Genomic DNA, 12,178 nt, shown 5'->3' with positions numbered 1-12,178 from the left:
AAACACATTTTATGAAAAATGAACATCTTGGTATATAACATTCTTCGTCCTATAGTTAGGTTCCAATTTAGATAGGAAACATTAGCATATGGTAAACAAATTCAAAACATAATGATGATGATTACAAATGCCTGTTCATTACGTTAAACCATACAAAAAAAAATACATATACCATACTATGTTACTAAATAGCTTTTAATTTAGACGTATGTTGCATGGTTCTCTAGGGAGCAGTGCATTCTATAGCTGGCATCTAAAGAAACTGCTAATTAACCAATGAGACCTTGTTTGTTTTCTTTTGAACTGACAATCCAGTGCAACATATTGTATAGCTTAGTCCTATCCTCTTTCTGAAGAAAAAGAGATACATAAATTATTGAGCTTAGACTATAGAAGATTATGAACTGTTAATATTATTGACTGCTTTACATTCACTATGAAGTACAGATATGATATAATGCCTGCTATATTTCTTCCATTATATATACTGTAGGGCTGTGTCACAGGAGGAGATTGGAGAAATATGTGAGCCTGAGGTGAGTTTATGGAAAAAATATGAAGTTGATGCAGTAGTTTTAACTTGTATTAGTGCAGCAATACAGAACATAATGTATTCTATCTATTTCCTACTGGAAATATCCAAAATAAATAATTATTTTAAAAAAACATCACAAAATAATGTGATTAGTAAATAAAGCAGATTATTGGTACATGTCGGCAATTGGCATTTGATTTTTAGTAGCTTGTCAATTTTAAGATTATAATTTTGTAAGTTAGGGCTTGCACTGATGATTGCACTGTTCCTACTTGAATTCCCTTTAGGTGCATTCTTCTGCGTTCCACCGCAAGGGATTGAAGGAAGGAACGCATTTTGTTCTTCCCAATGTTTCTGTACTGACACAGGCGCATGTAAGAACAAAATGCAGGTGCGACGCAGCATGTTGTGTTCCACTTGGAGAATGCACCACAGGGGAACGCAGGAAGGAACACTCATCAGTACAAGCCCTAAACCTCCTTGTTTTTTTAATACATGTACTTGCATAGATACTCAATTACGGGTGACACAGGGAACCAAAGAATTTGCATTAATCAATCTTCTCTTTTGTATGCTTCTAGCTAATTTTGTCCAGATCAGTTGCACTTGTTGCAAAAATGTATTTATTTTTGTTGCTCTGCAGGGAGAATGGCCAAACCTCAATTTGGTTGTAACCCCTCCCCCCACCTTCCCCTTTAAATGGTGGCCTTTAAAAATTGGGTGTTGGTCTGGACAGTCTCTTTCCTTTAAAAGCCACAAACAATGGAGGATAAAGCCTGCAGAACCAATGTTGTGGTCTTACCATTCTCTCTCCTATAAAAGATAATGGTAGGGGAGGATTAAGCCCTGTGACTAGAACCAATGCCCTGGTCAGGAGACATTTATCACAAGAACTGTAGGGAGGTGCCAGCCTTTATAAAATATAACCGTAGGTAAATAGGTAGGACCACCATATGTGGTTTACTTTAACGTAGTATGGTGGCTTGTCGACTTTCTGATCATAATTTTAACTAAAACCCCCTATTTTTGGAGATAAATGCATCTGCATAGGAAGTGAATTACTAATGAGACAGGGGACCAAGGAATGTGCATTGATTATCCCACTTGATCATTATCATTATTTATTTCTGATCATTCCTTTAAAGTTGCCTTCTCTAACTCTACCTCCACTTCATTTCCTCTCTCTGTTGGAGTTCCCCAAGGCTCTGTCATAGGCCCCCTGCTGTTCTCATTCTACACTACTTCTCTAGGAAAACTTATTCAGTCATTTGGACTTCAGTACCTTTATGCTGATGACACCCAACTCTACCTGTCTACTCCTGTTCTCTCTCCCTCTGCCCTTTATCAAGGTACAGATTGCCTTTCTGCTATCTCATCCTGGATGTCATAAAGCCACCTGATATGGAATTTCTCTAAAACAAGAACTCATTATTATTCCTCCAGCAACTTCCCCATCCCTTAGGTTTCATTCACAGTTTTGATCAAGGCTACAATCTGTTTTTTACACAACACATCCAAACAGTTGCCAAATCTTGTTATATTTATCTGTGCAGCATTTCTGGAATATGCTCTTACCTCAGTGTAGACACAACTAAAACATGTATTCGGTCTCTTATTATTTCCTGCCATGACTACTGAAACTTACTCCTTACAGGCATTCCAATGCATCACCTTTTGCAACTTCAGTCTGTTCTAACAATGCAGCTCGAGTCAGTTATCTATCTCATTGCTCCACATCAGTCATTCCCCCATGCATATGTCTTTCCTGGCTTTCACTGTCCTCTGAAATCAAATTCAAATAACTAACACTGAAATTCAAGGCTCATAACAATGAAGCCCCTCCCTATATCTCATCTCTGATCTCAAAATAAACTATTTCAAGCAATATATATACATTCTGCTTTTGACCTTCGCCTTTCATCTTTTTTCATCGAGAAACACATACCTTTCTTCCAGATGGGACTGTACTTATTCAGGTGCATGCAAGCACCAAAAGCAGAAAAAGCTGCTGCAGTGGAACTCAGGGCCAAACACCAATATGTAAGGACCCTAAGAATGCACTACATTAAAGGAACAGTAACACCAAAAAATTAAAGAGTTTTAAAGTAAATGAAATATAATGTACTGTTGCCCTGCACTGGTAAAAGTTGTGTGTTTTCTACAGTAACTCTACTATAGTTTATATATAATAAACTAGTGTGTAGCCCTGGGGGCAGCCATTCAAGCTGGAAAAAAGGAGAAAAGGCACAGGTTACATAGCAGATAACGGATAAGCTCTGTAGAATACAATAGTGTTTTATCTGTTATCTGCTAAGTGCCTGTGCCTTTTTTTCTTTGAATGGCTGCCCCCATGACTACATAGCTGCATTCTTTATATAAACTATAGTAGGGTTTTTGAGGCAAACAAACCAGTTGTACCAATGCAGGGCAGCAGTACATTATATTGGAATTTCTTTTATACACTTGAATTTTTTGTTGTTACTGTTCCTTTAAGAGTCAGTGCTGGTTAGCATGTGATACCTTGTCAAAACTGATGACCAGCGAGCTGTCCTGCTGATCTGCTCAATTTAAATACACCCAATTTATACAATAGATACAATTTTGTGAATTCTTGTCTGTGCAAGTAGAATCACACAGATGTTTTGACATTAAATCTGACATTCCATAATTGTTCCTACCCTAACTCCTTTAGATAATTAGATTATATAGATATTTTTGAACTAAATAAGATTATGAACTTTTTAGAGGTTTAGAGGCCTCCTTTACTGTGTTCCAAGTACATATTTAATATTTATATGCAAAAAAAATAATGTCTTCTATTGAACATTTCTCAGCTTTGTGTAAATGAGAAAAACAGTGGCTTTTGCTGTTGCTTCAGATGTGATAAATGGATATTCTGAACAATAAAACATGGACTGTGTCATTCCGGTATCATTCTGGAATCAACATGCTATTGTGACTCCATTTTTCATGTTCTCTACAGACTGAAAAAAAGCAGAGATCAGCCCTATTCAGGAACAATTTATCATTCTAGAAAACAAAGACAATTCATGGTAGATGTTTATCTCCTTCCTCTATCTGTGTTTTTTTCCATGTCCACATAATGTTAACTTTAGAAAAATATTGCTATTAAAGAGGTCATCTGCAAATACGTGTCTGAATACCATTTACCGCTAAATGGGCCAGCCAGTTTTTGCTCGTGTGGTGTTGACTGAAACCTTAAATTGTGGAAATATTTCTAAACAGAGCAGTATAACTAGAAGTGTTCATATTCTTATACTTTGCACATGCCTTTATTTTGTAACTAGAATGTCCAAAAACTTTTGTTAGGGTGCAAATTTAGCAGACCCAATTCTTTAGATGAAAACATTTGTTTCTATTAATTGTCCATTAAATGTTGCTCAATTTTATTATTTTCTGTTTGCAAAAGAGTCGAGTCTCTTCCACTTCGTTTACATGAATGGATCTGTATCCTTATTATAAGTATGAGGTAGCTTTTCTTAAAAAATATACATCACAGTACATAGTAACAAACAGCTAAAAACAAAAGTAAGGTGCTTTTCTCAGGTTTTTAATCTTTTTTTAAAAAATGAACATTGTCATTTGTCATGTGTAGTTGACAGAACTGTATATAGGACTATATTTGATAACAGCTAACATAGCCACCTGGGCTATAGATTGCAAAATGTTTTGTACATCTAAGAATGTGATATAGGCTTTAAGTACTGCTTTGTGCAGCAGTCTGTACATTAAGGGGTATATTTATCATGCTGTGTAAAAAGTTGAGTAAAACATTACCGGTGATGTTGCTCACAACAGCAGTCAATCAGATGCTTTGCTTTGGTTTTCTAACTGTTGAAATCTAATTACTGATTGGTTGCCCTGGGCAATATCACTGGTAATGCTTCACTCCACTTTTTACACAGCATGATAAATATACCCCTAAGGAATTCTGGGGTATATTTATTATAGTGTGTAAGCCAACCTCACCAGTGATGTTGCCCATAGCAACTATTCACATGTTTGTTTTTGTCTTCTAACTTGTAGGTGACCATTCAATTCTAATTGCTCTTTGGTTGCAATGGACCAGTGATGTTGGCTTATAGACTATAATAAATATGCCCCTAAGTTGGTTACACAAATGCAATGGCACTCAGAGCTGCAATAGGGACAAGCCCTTTTAATTCCGAAACGTTGCACTACCGCAATAAAGTTTGAATTAAAGGGCTTGTCCCTATTGCAGCTCTGAGTGCCATTGCATTTGTGGTTACTTTGGATTTTTGGAGGGTGCCGATCCCCCCAGCAGTGTGCACCGGGTGCATAATTTGAGTTGGAGAGCTAAGGGTGTGCGAGGAAGGTCTCTGTTAGCTTACCTAAGTTGGTTACACCAATAATGGCATTTCATAAAACACTGACTTACAATACTTGCCAACAAAGGCACAACCAACACAAATTGCACAGTGTGCTTAATGCTATGTAACTCATAGGTGCAAGTGAAAGTGAACGGAGCCCTAAAGGTTACAATTATTGTACTGTAAGGCATCCTACTGGAACACCTCCAGTCTTTATTTGGTTCTACTTATGCACCAAATGGAATGCAAGGGGCTTATGCATTCCCAAATTGATGGGCACATGTGCGTGATGATGCAGGCCAGCATTTAGTGGTTCATTGCTGAAAGGGGCTATGCGTTGTTTACTAAATGTGACCTGTGCCTGAACTACCACCTGTGAATCTACGCTGCCTCCTCTGACCTGGATCTATCAACTACTCTTATGTCTGACCCCTCTGTACTGCAATATCCATCACTCTGGTTTTTCTTCACTGCTGTTCCAACCCTTAGGCAAGCTACCAGCTAGTGTGAGGTGCCTGTGGGTCTAAATTCATCCAAGAGCTGGCTTTAAAGTCTAACCAAGCTATGGAGGGAAAGTAAGATCTTCAATCTGTTACTAGTTTGACCAAGCAAATTATTGCCCTCATCAATGCAGTCAAAGAGCTTCAGGGAGGGTATAACCATGTTCGGGATCAGTTATGAACTATTCAGCCTGCTGCTCCAGCCCCTGGACTTGACATTATGACTGCACATTGCTAACTATGCTATTTTGCTATTTTCACTTCCAGTTCAAACATCCTCACTCTTGGTGTGTCCATCCAGTTTTCCACACAGTCTTGCTTAAATCTGGTTACCAATTCCTGTGATGGAGTTTGAGGTTGTGGACATTTTAGACCACAGAATATGGGGGTAAGCAGCATCAATATTTGGTGAATTGGAAAGGGTGAAGACAATTCCTGGGCACCAGTCCATAATATTCATGCCCCCAAACGTTTTTAAAAACTTCACAGCAAACTTTGCCTTTGGGCTAAAGCTTGCACCCGGAGGCTGCTCCTTTGGGGATGTGATGCAAGGTGCCTTCCCTGGGTGCAAACTCCTCCACTCTTCCTTTGGTTTGCTGCATGTGCCAAATTGAAATTTTGAGTTTTGATTAGTTTGAGAACCGGCTTGACAGTGCTCCCTAGCTCAGCAGCACTTGCACAGATGGGTTTGTAAAGTAGTTATTTGCTTCTTTAGTGATAACCCCATAGGAGTCGTAATTACATTCTATAAACACTGACCTACTCACTAAAAGACTATTAATAAATGCAAACAGTAGATAAATATTTGTAAACTAAACATCCAAGGTAAATAAATAATAGCAAACATCTACTACCAAAACTTAAATTACCTTTCTCTTTCAGATATTAGACAAACTGGCTCAATTTGAAAAGTGCAATATTTTTCTTGGAAGGACTTTATTCTTACCATGGATACCCACATCCTCATCCTATGATAAAAGTATTATGCATATAACACTTTGGGGCACATTCATGAAAATGAGAGTTCGAATCCCAAATGGGATAAATTCAGATTGGATACGAAAATTTCTGCAGATCGCAAATATCACGAATATGCTTACGAAAAAATTGTATTAGTCATGAAAATATCATATTGGCGATCCGAAAATCACAAAATTTTCATATTGAACGATCGTAAAATGCAGGAAAACCTTTCCGACTTTGATCCTTCTGTGCATGATTTTGGTAGCCTCCCATAGGAATCAATGGCACTCTGCAGCTCCAACCTGGCCCAAGGAAAGTCATGATAACGGAGCTTGAATGAATTCGAAACTTTCGTACTCGGCGCGACAATACGATTTTGTCGCACAAATTTACAAAAAAGTCGCGAAAAATATGAAAAAGTTGCGCAAGGTATGAAATTGTCGCAAAAAATACGCTCATTACGAAAAAAATGCGTTCCGACGCATTCAGAGCGTTCGTGGATTAGTAAATGTGCCCCTTTAAAGGCTTTAAGAAAGGAGTTTTCATGAGCTCAAATTAGTGGTTCCCTGAAGGATTATACAAATTACTGAAAAGACTTCTGCTATTTTTCTACAGATCAATAGACATAAAATAGATTATCTTATAATGACCCATATCAGATCAGATCAGACCCAAGTCAGATCATGAGCCAGTCATTGTTACTTAAAAAAAAGACTTAAAATGCACCTATAACCTATATCAAAACCACCCTAACCTAAAAAACAGTAAAGATAGACTTCCCTGTCAGTTCCACCTAGTTGCTGACTGGCTGAGTGCCATCAGCTTCCCTACACAGCCTGGTGAAGCAACCAGCAGGTAGACAAGTAGACCAAGTGAGGCTTGTTAGCAAGTTTTTTAGGGAATATTCAGTAAAGCAGTACAAAACTTAAATTTTAATAGCACATTTCTTCTATTTTTAGTACTGTGTAATGGAATTACAAATACAGGTATGGGATCCCTTATCCGGAAACCCATTATCCAGAAAGCTCCGAATTATGGAAAGCCTGTCTCGTATAGACTCCATTTTAATCAAATTATTCAGAATTTTAAAACGGATTTCCTTTTTCTCTGTAATAATAAAACAGTACCTGGTAATAGATCCCAACTAAGATATAAATAATCCTTATTGGATGCAAAACATTCCTATTGGGTTTATTTAATGTTTTATTATTTTTTTAGTAGACTTAAGGTAGGGAGATCCAACTTACGGAAAGATCCCTTATCCGGAATACCCTTGGTCCCGAGCATTGTGCATAACGGGTCCTATACCTGTACTTGTTTTTTTAAATAATACTACACTTTAAGACAGCAAGACAAGGTCTTGGAGACTGACTAAATATGTAAATATGCAAATAAGTACACATAAATCAGACCTGAAATGTTTACTCCAAAAATTGAAAGCCTTAAAATGCATAACAAGAGGCAAATCAATAATTCATCATTTCCCAGAAAAGAATAAGAAATCTTTATGAGCCCCTATTCAGAATGGTATAACCTCCATAGCCCCAGAAGATATTAGAATAGTATACCAACTATAATACAGTAAAAAGCTGAGAAACTAGAAAGACTTTGTTTTGTCTTGGGCCATCAAAAACTGTCAGGCTATAGCACAGGTCCAGGTGACTTTACAGCAAAATTCTACAAGATAATGAAACCTCCATTGCCATACACCAGAAGCTTTACAGTCTTCCTTGTGCCTATATCTACTTAAATGCAGACAAATAGTTGTTTACTGTGGAATTCCCTCCCCGAATCAGTCGTGCTGGCTGATACATTATATAGCTTTAAGAAGGGGCTGGATGGATTCTTAGCAAGTGAGGGAATACAGGGTTATGGGAGATAGCTCTTAGTACTAGTTGATCCAGGGACTGGTCCGATTGCCATCTTGGAGTCAGGAAGGAATTTTTTCCCCTCTGTGGCAAATTACAGAGGGTTCACATGGGGTTTTTTGCCTTCCTCTGGATCAACTAGCAGTTAGGCAGGTTATATATAGGCATTATGGTTGAATGTGATGGATGTACATATTTTTGCAACCTAACTTACTATGTTACTATATGACAAACACACTAAAAAATATTCTGTCATGCTAAAGTGCCTTAGTGAGATTTATATAGGGTAGATACAAGCAATATAATGTATTAAAACCATTTGCCTTCATTTACCAGCCTAGATATACATCAAAAGAACTACTGATCCTTTCAACAGATGCCTAGAATAATTTTGGTAGGGTGGACCATTTTTAGAAACAACAGTAAGGGCAACAACATGCTGTCCTCAACAATACATATAAATTATGGCATCTGTCAGGGACAATGGACTCAACTGAAGCTGTCCTGGCTTGGCAATGTTAACATTTTTAAAATTAATGTACGCCCAGGACTAATACTTATTCCAAACAATACCCGACAGATTACTCAACAACATTTTTTTTCACATTCAGCCAAAGTTTCTGTAAAGGATGGGAGGAAACAGGCCTAGTATATTAAGCAGAACACTTCAATTATTAGTAAATTAAAACAGGAGTTGTCAAGGTGTTTAGGTATTACTAAATTGTAGAACGTAATTATTTGTTTTTTATCCTTAATTAAGGATTAGACTGAAGAAGACATCACTCCAGTGCCTTTATTAGCTCTCACTTGACGTAAAAGTTGTATAAGAGCAAAACTTAACAGACACCATTAGTATCCTGGCTAACTCTTTAAACATGGATTTTTTAAAATGTAATTTCCTGTTATGAATATAGGGCAGACACATTTTACAGTGCTTTACAGAGATCATTCACATCTATTCCAGACCCAGTGGAGCTTACAATCGATGGTCCCTATCACACACTTTTATGGTCAATTTAGTTACGACCATGCCAATGAACCTATTGGCCTACTAAACCAGAATACCTGGACAAAACTCTCACAGACATTGCAGTCTTGCAGATAATTCCCTGGCAGGAATGACTTCAAAAGCTTAACCAAAAAAGTCTAACCAAAATTGACTGGAGTCAATGTTCTCATCACTTGTTACCTTTGACTTTCTACCTGAAAAAGAGTAGCTTTAAAAAAACGTGACAGCAATAGCAGTGTCGCAGCAGTTACAAACTATAACATGCTAACATATAGTTAGCCAACATACTTTTTTTTTGTTAAATGGAACTTGGTGGCTGTGATATTGATTAAATGAGTTCAGTGGTAAGTGGTCATAAAGTAGGCCTAGCCTAAATAAAAATTTGCATCTTAGTTTTTTCTTTCAGACTTTTATATATGTCCCCAGATTTCACTTTGAAAACTTTGAAAAAATCTTTTTGGAAGCAAACAAAACATTAAAGTACAATACTTAGGGGCACATTCACTAAAACACGAGTTTGAATCCTGAATGGGATACATTCGGATTGGATCAGAAAGATCGCAAATATCACAAATATGCTTACGAAAAAATCATATTAGTCACGAAAATATCGTATTGGCGATCCGAAAATCATGAAATTTTCGTATTGAATGATCTCAAAATGCAGAAAACCTTTCCGACTTTGATCCTTCTGTGCATGATTTTGGAAGCCTCCCATAGGAATCAATGGCACTGTGCAGCTCCAACCTGGCCCAAGGAAAGTCTCCCATAGGGCTCAATGGCACTCTGCAGCTCCAACCCGGCCCAAGGAAAGTCTCCCATAGGGCTCAATGGCACTCTGCAGCTCAAACCCGGCCCAAGGAAAGTCTCCCATAGGGCTCAATGGCACTCTGCAGCTCAAACCCGGCCCAAGGAAAGTCTCCCATAGGGCTCAATGGCACTCTGCAGCTCCAACCTGGCCCAAGGAAAGTCTCCCATAGGACTCAATGGCACTCTGCAGCTCCAACCCGGCCCAAGGAAAGTCTCCCATAGGAATCAATGGTACTCTGCAGCTCCAACCCGGCCCAAGGAAAGCCTCCCATAGGACTCAATGGCACTCTGCAGCTCCAACACGGCCCAAGGAAAGTCTCCCCATCCCATCAGAACGTGTGATCTGAGTTACCAATGGCTACTAAGACCAGACTTAAATGGCAGCTGCTATCTTAAATGAACAGAGGAAGCTTTCTGCAGAATAAATATAGTGTTCTAGTAGCTTGCACTAATGTGGCCAATCTATTGGCAGTAAAATGCCAAAATGACTTTCCTTCTTCTTTAAGCTCCAGTCTAAAGCTTTCTCCTCTCTACATTTTTGGCATTAATCAAGGAGATGGGGAAGCTTTTCACCTGAGGTATACAGGTATGATGCAGGTTAAATTAGTCAACCATGGATTTATCAAGCCAATCATTATGATGGAAAGTCTTGCAAAAGGAAAGATGCCAACTGCATGCACTATAACCAAATGAGAGCACAACTTCTATAGAAGTATTTGGTAATGTCGGGGTCTTTTGGGAGACAGGTGTGGACATGTTTTTGGAGATAAGGGAAGTCTTGTTGTCCTTAAAAATGACTAATTTGTAGTTGGCAATGCAATAATATGTGTTATTTCTCATTTCTGTGTTAACCACATAAGTATATGATTTAAAAGAAATAAAACAGTATACATTATTTTGATCTATTTTTTATGGGAACAAAAAAGGTTCCATTGTGTTACAGTGAAACATAGCGTAATTCATAGTAATATCTTTCTTACAGACTGAACAATGGCACCTGTTAGTAATTACAACCCTGTGTTTGATTAAAGAGATGGTTTCCCAAAAATATAGTAAGTTAGGTTTAGTTAACTTGAAGAATGCTTAAATTAAGTTGACATGGCCATCTTTTGAAGTAAGCAACTTTAATCTTCTGATTTTTATAAATACTGTCACCAGTGCAGACTGTAAAGTTAAAGAAAAATACAAATTACAATCCAAGATTGATGCAGATTGTCATTTCACATGTAAAAAATGTATTGAAGAGTTTTTTAGGCCTATGGCCACAGCATTTCTTAACACAGCACTGATTTGCATCTATTCATTTAATTAATGTATATAGTATGGCAAATTTCATGGCTGAACTTATATAAGATTAAGTAATATATTACATTCTTTTTTGAATATGTTGCTCTTTAAATATACATATACTGATTTATGTATTTATAGGATAAATACTTATGGCCTGCATTTTTCCATTGGGTGTTAATTTGAGGCATTGTCCCTTTTGTAATTATTGATTTAGTGTATGCTAATGGGGAGGTGTAGCAATCGTTCTTATTGCTCCCACATGGATGTTTGGTTGGTGAAGAACCAGTCGTTCAATGCCTTTGTTGCTGTGTTGTCGTGGCCTCTTGGATCTTTCTGCATTGCCATGTTTGTGCAATATTTGTTTTGCATCACATTCCCATGGTGACATTGTGGTCACTTCCACCCTGCTAGAATCTAAGGGGCATAAAAACGGCGTAAAAAGCTGTGTAAAATAAATGGAGACGATCGTCATCTGAACACCAGATTTTACACCATTATCTAACGTAAGTTCCGGCAGAAGAAAAAACGCGTAAAAGAATTACGCGGATTTTACGCCGTTTTTTACACAGTGAAGCCTGGCGATGTATGGCAAATTTTCTTGCCGTTTTTTACACAGCATAGTAAATATGCCCATAGTGTTAAATACTGGTGCCCAAATAGAGTGGGCTTCTCTGCGAGCAAAAAGGCATGGCGATGGCCTGAAACTGCTTGGGATTGAACCCTGACACTTATGGACCGTGCAAAATGAAAGTAATCATTTATCTCATGCTTTTCTCTTGTGACACCCAAAGCACTTTTACAACAAGGAAGACAGCCATTATAGGCACAATAATTATGCTGGGACACCAGGA

The sequence above is a fragment of the Xenopus tropicalis genome, chromosome 4 (assembly GCF_000004195.4).
Source record: "Xenopus tropicalis strain Nigerian chromosome 4, UCB_Xtro_10.0, whole genome shotgun sequence".
Taxonomy (NCBI): domain Eukaryota; kingdom Metazoa; phylum Chordata; class Amphibia; order Anura; family Pipidae; genus Xenopus; species Xenopus tropicalis.
This window is presented reverse-complemented; position numbering follows the sequence as displayed.